A 13,341-nucleotide genomic window follows, 5' to 3' on the forward strand; every position below is an offset into this window, starting at 1 on the left:
GCAATGAAAAAAGTGCTAATAAAGTTTTCATGGAAGATCATAGAATAAAACATTGAAAATAGAAATTTGATCTCGTTTTATCCCTCACACATTTCTCGCTGAACAGAAGGAATATCACATTTCTGCATATCATATTTTGGTGGAAATGGCAGATTCTGAATTCTTGAAGCAAATTGGGATTGAGGATGAAACACCATGCTTTACTTAAGGTCCTGAGAGAAAAAGGGAATAATTTACTTTGTGTTGGTGAAATTCACCACGGCTGCAGAACTTTGGGTTTCAGAAATCTCGAAAAGACAATGCTGGTGAAAGCTTTAAATTGAAAGGAGATAGTTCACAAGGAATTTATTCTTCAAGAGTACGCGATGAACTCCATATTTCACAAAGATGTATTGGACAAACTTGTGAATTCCCCGCGTAGGTCAGAAAAAGCTCAGTCGTGTAACTGGTTTCTGCTACACGAGAATTCATTTTCTCTCAAGTCCATTCTCGTCAAGTCGTTTCTACGAAAGTGTTACGAATTTTAGCCATCCCCGTATTCCTTGGCTATGGTATCAGCAGGCTGTTTTCTAAAGGGATATATCACTGTAAAGGTCATAATTTTAAAAACACTGAAGAGGTGTCTTATCTACAGGAAAAGATTTTACGCAAATTCTTTCTTTTCTTTGTTATGATCAGATAATTTCATTTGAAATAACTTTGTTTTAAAGATTACTATTTATTTATACGAACTGCTATAACATTATAACTAAAACGGAAATAGAGCGCTTGAAGATAATAAAATCCCCACCAATAACGTATCTACTATTAAATTGTATAGTGCCACCTACCTTTTGCTTTTATCTCAAATCCAATAATTTTGTCTTCAACAACTTATCGATTTTTTTAAATTTCTGATTTCTGAAATTAAACCATTAACATGGAAAATGACTGTCGTTTAAGTTACAATTTTTTATTTTAACTTAAAACTTTTCCTTATATTTTGCCTTTTACTGCTATACTTGCCATTTCAATAAAGAAATATATTTGTTGTTAGCACATGCCTTTAAAAATATTAAAGCTGAATCATTGGGGCTAACGAGGTTGAGATTATAATCGCACCAAACAAAAAATTCAAAATTAAATCCAAACAAGGTATATATTGCTAGCTATTAAATCAAACATTAACAAATCCAGATTATGGTAATTGTGAAATATGCATAGGAAATAAATTAAATAACAGATTCATCTGGAAGATTTTTTTTCTAATAGTCACTGCAATTAACTCTCTGAATAAATAAATTTTAATTAAATAATCGGGGCAAAGTAAACTGCCACAGATCATAATAGAAATATACGAACAACAAAACGAAAACGAACAAATTTTTGGAAAAGAGAGCAAATATTTATTTCGAAGAACATACAGTAGATGATTTGTGAATCGATAAAATATTCGTTTACATTAGGACTCTTAATTTGGTGTTTATTTCTCCATCCTTTTTTTTTTTTTTTTTTTTCAATCTAATTTTCGTTCTCTATTGCGCAGAAGACAGAAAAAAAAAAAAAAAATAACGCGTGGTGTAAATGTTGAGAAAATAAGCTTGAAATGACAAATGATTATCAGAATTTAAAAAAATCTGAAAGGTTTCAGTTTTTAACAGTCGCCCAAAGAGGTTTGTTAAGGTTTTTTATGCTCTCGCTGAGCTCACGGTCTACCAATCTGCTATTACACTCACTTCTACTAAAACTTTTTCTGTTTTTGTCGTTTCAGCTTTGTTATTATCAAGCACTACTTCCTTTGCACTTACGCTATATACAATTCAACAGCAAAATTACAATAATTTTAAAAGCAGCATAGCAGTATACGTTTAAAATTATGGATGCAGCATCAAATGCTGACATATATTTTCCTGTTTTTTTTTTTTTTTTTTTTTTTGTCTTTTCTAAGTTTATTATATCAATGTTTACTTTTTTAACAAAATTTCCGATCAACAGTCCGACCTGTTTTGAAATTGTTGAGTTTCTTAAACGAAAATTCGTTAAAGTTTTACAAAATATGAAGTAGATAATAAACAAATTCCAAATCCGAGCTTCCAGCTGCCAACATTTGGGTTGAGGACTATGTTATTCAAAATTTGACAGCTCTAGGCACCGTTGGTTTTTCACAGTGGGAGAAAACAACGGTGCCTAGAGCCTAAACGCACAACAGTGCCTAATAAAAGAAATTAAATAATGAAGATCATACAGATTCTTCATTATTTAATTTCTTTTATTACCGAAGTGTGAGATTACCTCTGAAAGAAAACTGTTGACATCATGAGTTCTTCTGTATGGTGTTTAAATATTGTTCTCGAATTTTAGGTAGAGAGAATGAAGCAGGAGGTACATAATTATTTAAGTAAGGAAATGTACATTACAAAATTAAAATACCTATCCCTTTCACTAGTTTTATTATTATTATTATTATTATTTATGTTTCATTTGTTTGAATACTATTATTTTTTTTTAAGTTTATATAATGTTGTTCTAAAATTTTCGAGCAGTGAGGTCTATCCGTTGTAATCCAAAGCGTAAGACATTGAAAGCTAAAGAAACGTTGCAGTTGTCAGCTTTAACTCATGAAAATAGGATTCATGGCATTTAGTATACAGCTTGACGTGGATTTCTAATTTCTGAATGCCGTCGGATAACCAAAAACGATTTCCTTCAAACTCTCGGTCACTTGAGTGTCATCAATTCGGAATAGACGCAAAAAATAGGTATAAAGCACAATATTCTGCCATTAATTATACAACGTATCAATTCGAATTCCTTGCACTTAATGCCTTGATGATTCCGCACCTCCAAAAATCAAAATTGTGATTAACGTTACTAAAATAAACTAGAACGTTTTCTGTTGATCTCTTGGACTATTTTCACTGTGACCGTGACCGAGGTTTTACAACAAAATTCATTGAAGCTTGATGTTACTTTATCTGCTTAAACGTTTTGACAAAGAAGAAAAGATATAAGTTTAACCGAACATTCTTGCTTGCCGACCACTGAGACTACACTAACGTATATTATTCCGCTTCGCTGTGGCAGATGTTGCTAGTACTACAAGCAGGAAAAGCGATTGGACATCCCGATGACTATCGCCACGAAACTTTAAAGGAGGGTCATAAATATAAAGAAATTAACGCATTCAACATGCGCTATTTCTCCATTAATCCCTAGAATAAAGCGTGCAAAATTGTGTATGCATTACATTTGTGAAAAGTATTGATTTGAGATCTTCTGTCGTCAACAAAGATCATGTAACCCATCATATAGTTGCACATGCTATACCCATATGTTATTATGGTAATGTGGCAGCAACTAAAGTTAATACGCGAATCACGAAATGGTCAATGGCGAAGCGCGACTCATTGATAATTTTGTAGAAAATATTACCCATAATTAAGTTTATGTTTGTAATGAAAAAAGCATTTGAGTTGGTGTAGAACATATGTACTATATTTAATTCTTTAACAGATTGCTTCTTTGGTCCACTTAATTAAACGCCATTAACCAACCGCGAATCCTATGTTATGCTTTTCTGCTATTTCATATACATATGCTGGCCAATTCTCGACATTATGATCTCCATTGTATCAGAACTAGTGACAATTTGTATACTTTTTTTGGCGCTCTTTTGTGTTTTTGGACAATTCCTGTTAAGGGGTTTTGTTGCTTAAAATAGGATAAAAAACTTCTGTGTAAAGTTCTTGGCAGTGTATAGTGTAACCGTGTCGTCTGCTGGGAATTTCTGCGTCAGCCCCGTCACTAATTTTGCATCATAACACTGAATTTACTCACCATTTGACTAACTGTACAACAGAATGTTTGTTAACAGAATATTTTGTTAGCGGCCGAAGGTTCCCGTTCTCTGAATCCCATAAGGCCTGCAAAAATTGTAATAGCGTGCGACACTTTTATATTACTTGTTCTGGAGCTTATGGATGGTTACGAAATGTCACGTTTTGAACCTGCTGTTTTGTTATCATGCTTGATAACTCCTGAAAATTTTGGATTATTATCGTTGAGATATCTGGTAGCTTTCCTTGCTAGTAGTGTAACTTAAAAAATTCAGTTTTACAACTTTCTGACCACACTATCTTATTTTATTGAATTACTGAAACGCTTGAATTTATAATCTTATCATTAAAGTTATTATTTCAGTAAAAACTTTGTTGCCGTATAAAATATCTATATTCAGAATGTATTAAGCTTGCTGTTTAAACAACTACATCAGCAAAACACTTAATACATCAGAGGAAAATAATTGCGAATTTAGTTTGGAATCAAATTCACTAAAACGTATAAATGTAAGACGTCAAAAAATGTTTTATAAATGCGTAGTATATATCGAGATTAGAAGGCAAGCAAACTGTGCAACAGAAGATTAACAATGCTTAAATGGATTATATGATAATACCTTAGAAGAAATATAAGGAATTCTAGGTGTACTTACTGTCCTTGAAGGCACTCTTACTCCACAAGACTTAATTTTAAGTCCAAGATTCAGCTAAATATAGATATTCATAAAGCATTGCTAAACTGTATTGTCATGGTATGAATTAATTAATTATATTCTAAATAATACTTTTTATGCAGTTCCGATTTAGGTTTCTTAATGGTATATTATATAAGAATTGTAGTTATATAAATTTTTACGTGATAATTTTGGTCATAAGTAAATATTTTTATTATTTTTTAAATTATTTAGATTTTTTTTAAGTTGGCCTAGAAAAGTGCTAGAATCCTGTGCTTTAAAATACAGTTTGACGTTTATGCGCACGAATGATGCTTTTATATCGCTTTTAATTATATGCATATTTTGCAAAAAATATAATCTTTAACTATCCGAATTTTAAAATTAACTGTTGATAGTTTTATATTTTAATACTCTGAAATGGTGTAGTCTGATAGTTTCATCACATCCTTAATTTTATGAATATATATTTCGAAAGAAATTCACACTTTTTTTAAGAACTAATTTATTTTAATACCGCCATGTATATGATTAACTGTATTTTTCTAATTACAAACATTTGGGATTAAATTACTGTCTTTTAAAGTTTCTGTTCTTGTTAATTATATCGTGATCTAAAGTTAATATGTTAGAACACCTTTATAATTAACAGGAACAAAACGTAATGCAAAAATTCAGATTTTGCGTTTTAAATTTCTTTTTGTGTTCTTATATAGATTTTAATTTAAGAATCAGGTAATACAAAATTATTAAAAATTCGGTGATTCCTGTCAAATCTGATTTAATGATAATTTGAATTTTGTGAATAATAATTGCTCAGCAACATAATTCATAACTGTTTTCTCAAGGTTATATCATATTTGCTTTTTAGAAAGTATTTAGAGTTTTACGAACACTATTGAGAACACATATTCTCAAATCCCGAATCTGTAAAATCACTGCTTCAAGGTAATCATGCTTAAAAGTTTAAAGTATTTTAATTTGAGAAAATTCAAGTTACGACTTTTAAATATTAGTTATTTCATGTGCAACCTCAGTTACTAGGAACTTGCATAAGGTAGTGTAAAATATCGGAATGTAATCTGGAAAGAGGGGACAAGTGAAAACATTAAAACATAAAGATTCAGAACTTTAAAGGGAGTGGTGTCCGTATGCTCTCACGGATGTTTATTGAAAAACCCCTATTATTAGAATATGATTTAACACTGGAAAACAACATCGTTAATCTACTGTATATTTTAATAACTTTTAAAGCTGAACTAACAGGTCTCTTCGATGGTGAAAAGGATGATACGAAGAAAAGGTTTTTCTAGAAACAACCACTATAAAAATAAAGAAATAAAAATTTCTTACAATAAAAATATAACATTTTTTATAATAAAAAAAATCTGATGTGTACACCACTTCCTTGTACGGAATATTAAATTATACGCCCTTTTTTCTTAAACCACAATAGAATAAATGCTTTAAAATTCACTATATTTGTTTACCATAGCGACACTCTGGCGCTAGGTTCACTTAACAGCGTTATATTTCGTTCATATTACAACTCAGAATGCACAAAATTTACATCATTTGAAGAATTATCTTTGTTGTTGCGAAGCTTAGTCTTTCTAGATTGGCAACAAATCTACTATTCTGCTGTTTCAAATGTAAACAAATATGTCCGCCATGTTATTTAAGACTTAAGGTTTAACCGCACTTAAATAGCTTTTAAATTGTTGATAATTATACAAATATTGCTTGCAGATTTACTAAAGGCATAAAAACCTTAGCCGGAAGATAAGAACAATATAATTCAATCATTTTTAAAGCAAAAAATGCACAATTTACAAACATATAAGAGTAGAGAAACTGAGATCACTGAGCCGGGTAACAGAGTGGTTTCACATGATTTCAAATTAAGTTTAAGAATTGTGTCAGAAACAGGATAAGTAGTTATTTTATATAAATACAATTGTGATACAATACGTCAAATTTTCTTGGGACTGAAGAAAAAAAAAAAAAAAAAAAAAAAAAAAAAAAACAATTTAGAGAAATCACGCACTCAGTTAGGAAAGGCAAATTTTTATGAAATCCTAATAAAAAGTGAAATTACCTAAAAATCATATAAGCACATTATATTCTTAAAATTAGCAAATATATCGGAAGCTTTACGTTAAATGTTTCACCCTAAGTAACTATAGCCTTGTATAAAATTGCAAACAGAAGAAATTTACGTGGAGTTCAGAGGATTTAGTACAAGTAATATTCTGAAATGCAAATGTAAACATGTAAAGTATTTGCTCTTTAAACTGACGAAAATGTAGAATTATTATTTTTTATCATAATTTTGGTTCTAATGCATAAAAAATTAGATTGTTTGCTTTATTTAATAGTACTTGATTCCTTAAAAGACGCTAAAGAGAGTTAAGCGCTAATTGCATCTCTTACGAAGAGGAGGGAAAGTCCACCGTGCTGTGTCACAGATTTCAGAGGGAATTTGCAAAAAGCCTCATAATTGAACGCTTGTCTTTCTAGTGTGATAATAGAGTATGAGGAAAATTACTTTTGGTAATCATAAAGGAAAGTTACATAAATTTGTTAACGTTATCATCGATAAATTAATCAGCCTTTTATGTGTTGCGTATTCTAACTTTTATTGTAACCACCATATATGGAGAAGTAAACTCTTTTTGAGTTTTAACCTTTTTTTTTAGTCCAAAGGGATTTGAATCCCGAAGGACTATTAGTTTCGTTTTGGCATTTTGCGTCGGACGGATAAATGTCGGTTCACTTTTCAAACTGTTGCCACAAAATGTTAGAGTCTTGCATTATATTTGAAGAAATTAAATAATGAAAAATCTGCATAAATGTATGTATATTTCTCGTATTGTGATAAAACAACGGTACATAGAGTCATCGAATTTTGAATAACGTAATCTTCCAACGAATATGAGCATGTGAAAGACCAAATTTGGAATTTGAAATTTGTTTTATGATCGATTTCCTATTTTTTAAAACTTTGACGAATTTTTGATTAACAAACTCAAGGATTTCAAAGCGAGCAATGGCAACGTTGTGCAGAAAAAACATTTTTATCTCCAGCGCGTGAGTCTCTGTATCGGAAATTCTAAAGATATGCTCGTTTTAAAACTATTTTGCGATATTGCTGTTGCACTGGGTCTTATGGTTTAAGTGCGAGGAACATGATATTTAATAAAGAAAGGTAACACACAAAATGTTAAAAAACGCCCCTTTGGACGTAATTTAAAATCTGAAACATTTCAGATTTTTTTTTTTTTTTTTTTTTTTTTGTGCGCAAATTGATTTCAATCTAGCAAAACTCGCCAACAGCAAAGAAATAGCTCAGCAGGAAGTACTCTTAGTTAAGCATGCTTGTAATATTACCTCAGTAGTACAACTATAATATGAAGAAAAGGAAAAGAAGAGGACATAGAAAATCTGGAAAATAAAAAGTATCTAACAATTCATTTTATTTTTGTTTTTTAAACTTAAGTGAAAAATAACCGAACAAGATGCCTAACCAAAAGCATAATTTTGTATACATATTGCATTTGTGTAAAACAAGAAAATTAAAAAATGAATGTAATGAAGCCATTGAGCAGCGAAACAGGATTTGAATAAGTAAAAATGCAGTGGTAAACTTCACATTTGCTGGTCATTACCTTGATAAAAAGCGCAAATAACAAGTTTCATTAACCTAATTCAGAAGTCAAACAACAAAAATCAGCGTTACATTTTCAAAATTTTCACAGGACTAGTTTCGATGGTTTTACCAAACCACCATCCTCAGCTACAAAACCGTAAATCTTTCATTAACCTGTTGTAACGCAGGAAAGTTAAGTACTTACATATTAGCCTTAGTACCTTAATAGAAGTAGCCAAATTTTTATAACATGCCAAGCTCTGGCAACTATGTGCAATAACCATTCTTCAGGCAACCATGCTCATAACAACCTTTCAGTCAAGCAAAGTCGTCATTTTGTATGAGTTCTTTTCGTTTTATTCAAAGTTCTAATATCTACCAAACGGTTTTTACAGACCAATTGAGATATTTTTTGCTTAAACCTCAGTTTTAAAATATGCGGAATTTCCCATCAATGTAAGAAACTGCGGTAACATTTTTGCAGGAAAAATGCATTTTATCGCAAAATCTCTAAAAGGAAGCAGATGTCTTGAATCCGTTTTATTAAAGCGATTGCTATGAAACTCCAGAAGAAAAGAAATAAAAACCAGCTTGGAAGTTGACTTATTTATTGATGGTTTAGATAAATTCCCAATTAGAATGCAAAATACATAGGTAATATTATTTGTGTAATAAGTACAGTTTTGCAGTTGAATTGAATGATAACTTACGTCGTTAGTCCCTTTCAAATAAAAAAATCGCCAGATTGCGCCAAAATTGTTACGTTAACAGGTAAGTATCGAAAATTATTTCCAAATGCTGCAAAAATGTTAATTAAATCGGGAAAGAGGGTAGCGATTAAACATGCTAGAAAAAAACAGCCAAAAGAGCTTTTGAATTTCTAAAACAAGACAAGATTGCATTTAGCAAATACTGATGCTATATGTGCAGTTAATGTAAAATTAAATAAAAGCTATAAATAAAATGTTATTAAAATACTGTGTGCAGTGTGAAGAAATTTTTGATTAAAAGAATATAAAAATAAAGTAATAATGATAAAATTATTTGAAAGCTTTCAGATTGTATATTCCATAGAGACCTCTTTTCATTTACACACACATACACCTTCCTAGATCATTTGAAATAACATCCCTTGGGTAAAAATGTTTAAAAGCAGCATATCTTTAGAATTTTCGACAGTCTCGCGCGGTGGAAATAAAAGGTGTTTTTTTTTTTTTAATATATATATATACAGTGTTCCCACTGCTCGCTTTGAAATCGTTGAGTTTGTTAATCAAAAATTCGTTAAAGTTTTACAAAATATGAAGTAGGCAATAAAACAAATTCCAAATTAGGGCTTCCAGGTGCTCATAATCTGATAGAGGCCTACGTTATTCAGAATCTGATGGCTCTAAGTAGAGTTGCTTTTTTACAAAACATACATATATTCATTCAGATTCTTCATTATTTAATTCCTTTAACTATAATACAGGGCTATAATATTTTGTAGCAACAATTAGAAAAGTGATTCAGTCTTTCGTAGTGATTCAACTCAAAATGCTGTTTTGAGACTAATAGCCCGAGTAAGCCCCTTTAAGCTAATAAGTATAACCACAAAGCAAGAATAACAAGTAACGAAGCAAGAATAACCACAAAAAATATGAGAATAGGACATAGCTGAAATTTACAATATACTTTAATTTTCCATTAACCGTTTCCAATTCCTTTTCGAATCCAGTAAAGATTAGTATGTTAATATTTATGTTATTATATTTTTTATTTCACAGAAATCGACTCAGAGAAAAATATAACTATTAAAAATTATTCTCCACAATTTTTTCGGGCCTTTTCCATTTAACAGTATCCACATCAAATCATACATGCACTTCCGCCAGCGAATTCATTTGCATTGCAGACAAATAGCCATTTAGTGCTTTACCATAATCAGATAGACATGTTCATAAACCTAATGTCTAGAATCCAATTACTTTACACTCTGTATTTTGAGGAAATATTTATGTTTTAGTTAACACATTCGTAAAATTTATTATTAATACATTTATTCCTATTTTATTAACTTAAATTTCAAGAATAAAACATAATACACTCTGTTGTAGCTAACAGAGTAAGAGAACTTACTTCTTGAAAGGATAGAAGACTAAAATGAGATTGTGTATTCAAAATTTAACACATAACTTTAAATATGCATCTGGATAAAGCTAATATGATATGTAACGCATATAAACAGAGGCAAAAATATGATAATAATTATAATATAATTCTTATCTAAGAGTATAGAGAAATGCATGAGAAAAGTCAAGGATATTATAGTTATTTAACAAGCTATTATGATAAAGCTTACCAAATCCCAATAACTAATAACTAACGCAAACTAGTAAAATAGCAAATATGAAATTAAACACAAACAAATACCCAAAAATACGTTAGCATATGAGTATACTATTAGTACTATTCGCAGAATCTCCGGTGATTCCTTACAAAACATTAGGACTCTGAAGAATCCGGTGAGAAAAACTGTTTTAAAATATCATTAATTGGCAAGTAATTATTTTGAATTTTTAGTTCCCGTTGTTTTTTTTTATTTTTAAAAATCTTTAAAAGGAAGCTTAAGTACCCCCGGGCTACAATAAAATAAAATAAAAAAAAACACTCATTTCTCTGAAACAAATTATATATCAATTAATAATTGAAATAAATGAGTTGTACAAATTCTGAATAGGAATTAATATTTTCTAGTAAATGATTAAGGGTAAACGTAAAATTTGTAAAAGAATTCTTAAGTAGTTAATCAAAAATTAATTGAACCTAAATTAAATTAAACCCCCAAATATATAGGGTTTTTTTATTTTTAAATTTAGATATTAGGAATCTAGAAAATGTTTAAAAAATAAATAATCATAATTATTTATTTCCACCAAAATAAATAATTTTAATGCTTACTTTTAAAATTAAAATAAGGTTCTTGGTATCCTAAGGTCGAAGCACAATGTCAGCACATGTTCTTCACAACTGTCATTGAATAACCAAGAATATGAAAATCCGGAACGAAGAGGACGAATATTTCACGGTCACTCTTTTTTTCGCCGTCTGCTTCTTTACGTGAAGTTGACAAAAGAAGTCTGTAAAGCTCCCTCTAGCGGATGATAATGGTAATAACGGTCAAAACGTGCGCTGTGTTTATTGTTTCGCGACTATCTTTATTCTTGCTTGAATGATTTCTGCTTCCGTGTCGTTAAGAGTGATAGCCGTCTAGATTTTGCACATCATCTTTTCTGCCCAATTCCACTTAAAAATAAAAAGACTCTTATTGCCTAAGCTTTATGCGATCTGCGTTTCAGTATAGTAAACTAATAATGCGGTATTATTTTTATAGTAAATAATATTTCATGATGATTTTACAGTGCCTGAGATATCAGTACTTTCGAAAAAAGAATTTCGTCAAATTTATCGACAAGTTAAAATAAAATAATGCGTGAAGGTAAAAATGTTTTTGTGTTAATAAGACAGCTACTGATGAAATTAATAAATCAAAATTTTATGACTCAAATATTTTTCAGAAATAAATGTTTCTAAACCGTCACATTGTTTTTGTGCTGAAAAACAATATACTATCATTTGGAAATAGATGGATGATTTTTATCTCATTGATTGATAGTAGTTAACTTTTGTCAATATTATCTAAAATAATATGAGAAAGTATTGTTTAGATGTTAATGAATATGAACTAAAATTTTTCTATATTATTAGTCCAAAGAAGCAATTTGTCCTGAAGGACTATTAATTTCGTTTTGGCATTTTGCATTGAAAATCATAAACGGCGAATCACTTTTCAATTTGTTGCCACCAAATATTATCGTACTGTATTATATTTAAAGAAATTAAATAATGAAGAAGCTTCATGAATGTATGTATGTTTCTCGCATTATGATAAAACAATAGCACTCAGAGCCATCAAAATTTGAATAACGTTATCTTCCATAGAATATAGGTATCTGGAAGCCCTAATTTGAATTTGAAATTTGTTTTATTATCGATTTCATATTTGTAATACTTCAACGAATTTTTGATTAAAAAAACTAAACGATTTCAAAGCGAGCAATGGCAACACACAAAAAAAAAAAAAAAAAAAAAAAAAAAAAAAATCTCCATCGCGCGTGACTCTGTATCGGAAATTCTAAAGATATGCTCATTTTAAATTATTTTGCGATATTGCTGTTGAACCGAATTTTATGTTTTGAGTACGTAGAACATGAAGTTTAATAAATTAAGGTAACACACAAAACGTTACGAAAACGGTCCTTTGCACATAATTTAATATCTGAAACCTTTCAGATTTTTGTTATTTATTTATATATTATTTCTGTCGTATAACCAATCTTTTCTCATCTTAACAAAGAAATCCGTTGAGAGACCTTTGCTAAGACACTTTTAACGTGTTGACTGTCGCTCGCATTTTACGTGTTGTGCTTGGCGCCAACAAGAGTTTTTTGTTTTACAATGTATATTGTGTTGAAATACTATCTACAGAAGATAAGGTGAGTTAAATAGTCGTGTTTAAAGCATTGTTCGCCGTGGAGGGTCACCAGTGACCCCCGAGGAGCTGTACACTATTTTTGCTATTTATTACTTAAATTTTTGCGATTTATTATTCTTCAAACATTGTAGAAACAATGGTATTATTTAAAAATTTATCAGTATCGATATTTAGTCTAATTATCTATTTTACTATTGATCGCGTCGCCGGTCACCTATGCCCCCCCCGCGGTGCTGTAGCCAAGTCGCCTGCCGGCCACCGATGACCCCCACGTGTTAAAATTAATTGCATTTAATAAAAACATCTTTTCCATTAATTAGAAACTATTTGAAATTACGTATATAAAGAAATATCGCATTTACTCATTCGTGGTATAAGTGGTAGAACATCCAAATGGCAATCGGAAGATGCTGATTCTGTATCTCATGGAAGGCATAGCCAATTTTTGATGTTTCTTGCTCCGAAAGTATAAAACTCTTATCACGTTTAGCGATGGTCTCTGCTAGACGGGACCTTTCTGAGAACGAGATTTTGGCAGCACTGGTTTAAACGGGATGATTCCTAGAAGAAAGAGCCCCAATAGAATCGAAATCCCGCCTAGCCACGGAAACGATGTGCCGGCTACGCGGGATTTTTTGAAAGCTCGCCGAAAATGTTTCGGGTGCA

The 13,341-nt window shown here is 30.6% G+C and overlaps 1 protein-coding gene across 2 annotated transcripts in view; it reads right to left on the bottom strand.

Moving 5' to 3' along the window:
- cyr (cypher) overlaps window positions 1-11,221 on the bottom strand; it is a 61,564-nt gene extending 50,343 nt beyond the window's left edge. For both annotated transcript variants that reach the window (XM_035351398.2, XM_035351397.2), the window contains exon 1: window positions 11,082-11,221. The gene's annotated coding sequence lies outside the window, so the exon portion shown is untranslated. The remainder of the gene's footprint in view (window positions 1-11,081) is intronic.
- Between the last annotated feature and the right edge of the window lie 2,120 nt (window positions 11,222-13,341).

Source organism: Stegodyphus dumicola, chromosome 6 (genome assembly GCF_044657685.1).
Source record: "Stegodyphus dumicola isolate Sdum_Otavi_A_Nest chromosome 6, ASM4465768v1".
Classification (NCBI taxonomy): domain Eukaryota; kingdom Metazoa; phylum Arthropoda; class Arachnida; order Araneae; family Eresidae; genus Stegodyphus; species Stegodyphus dumicola.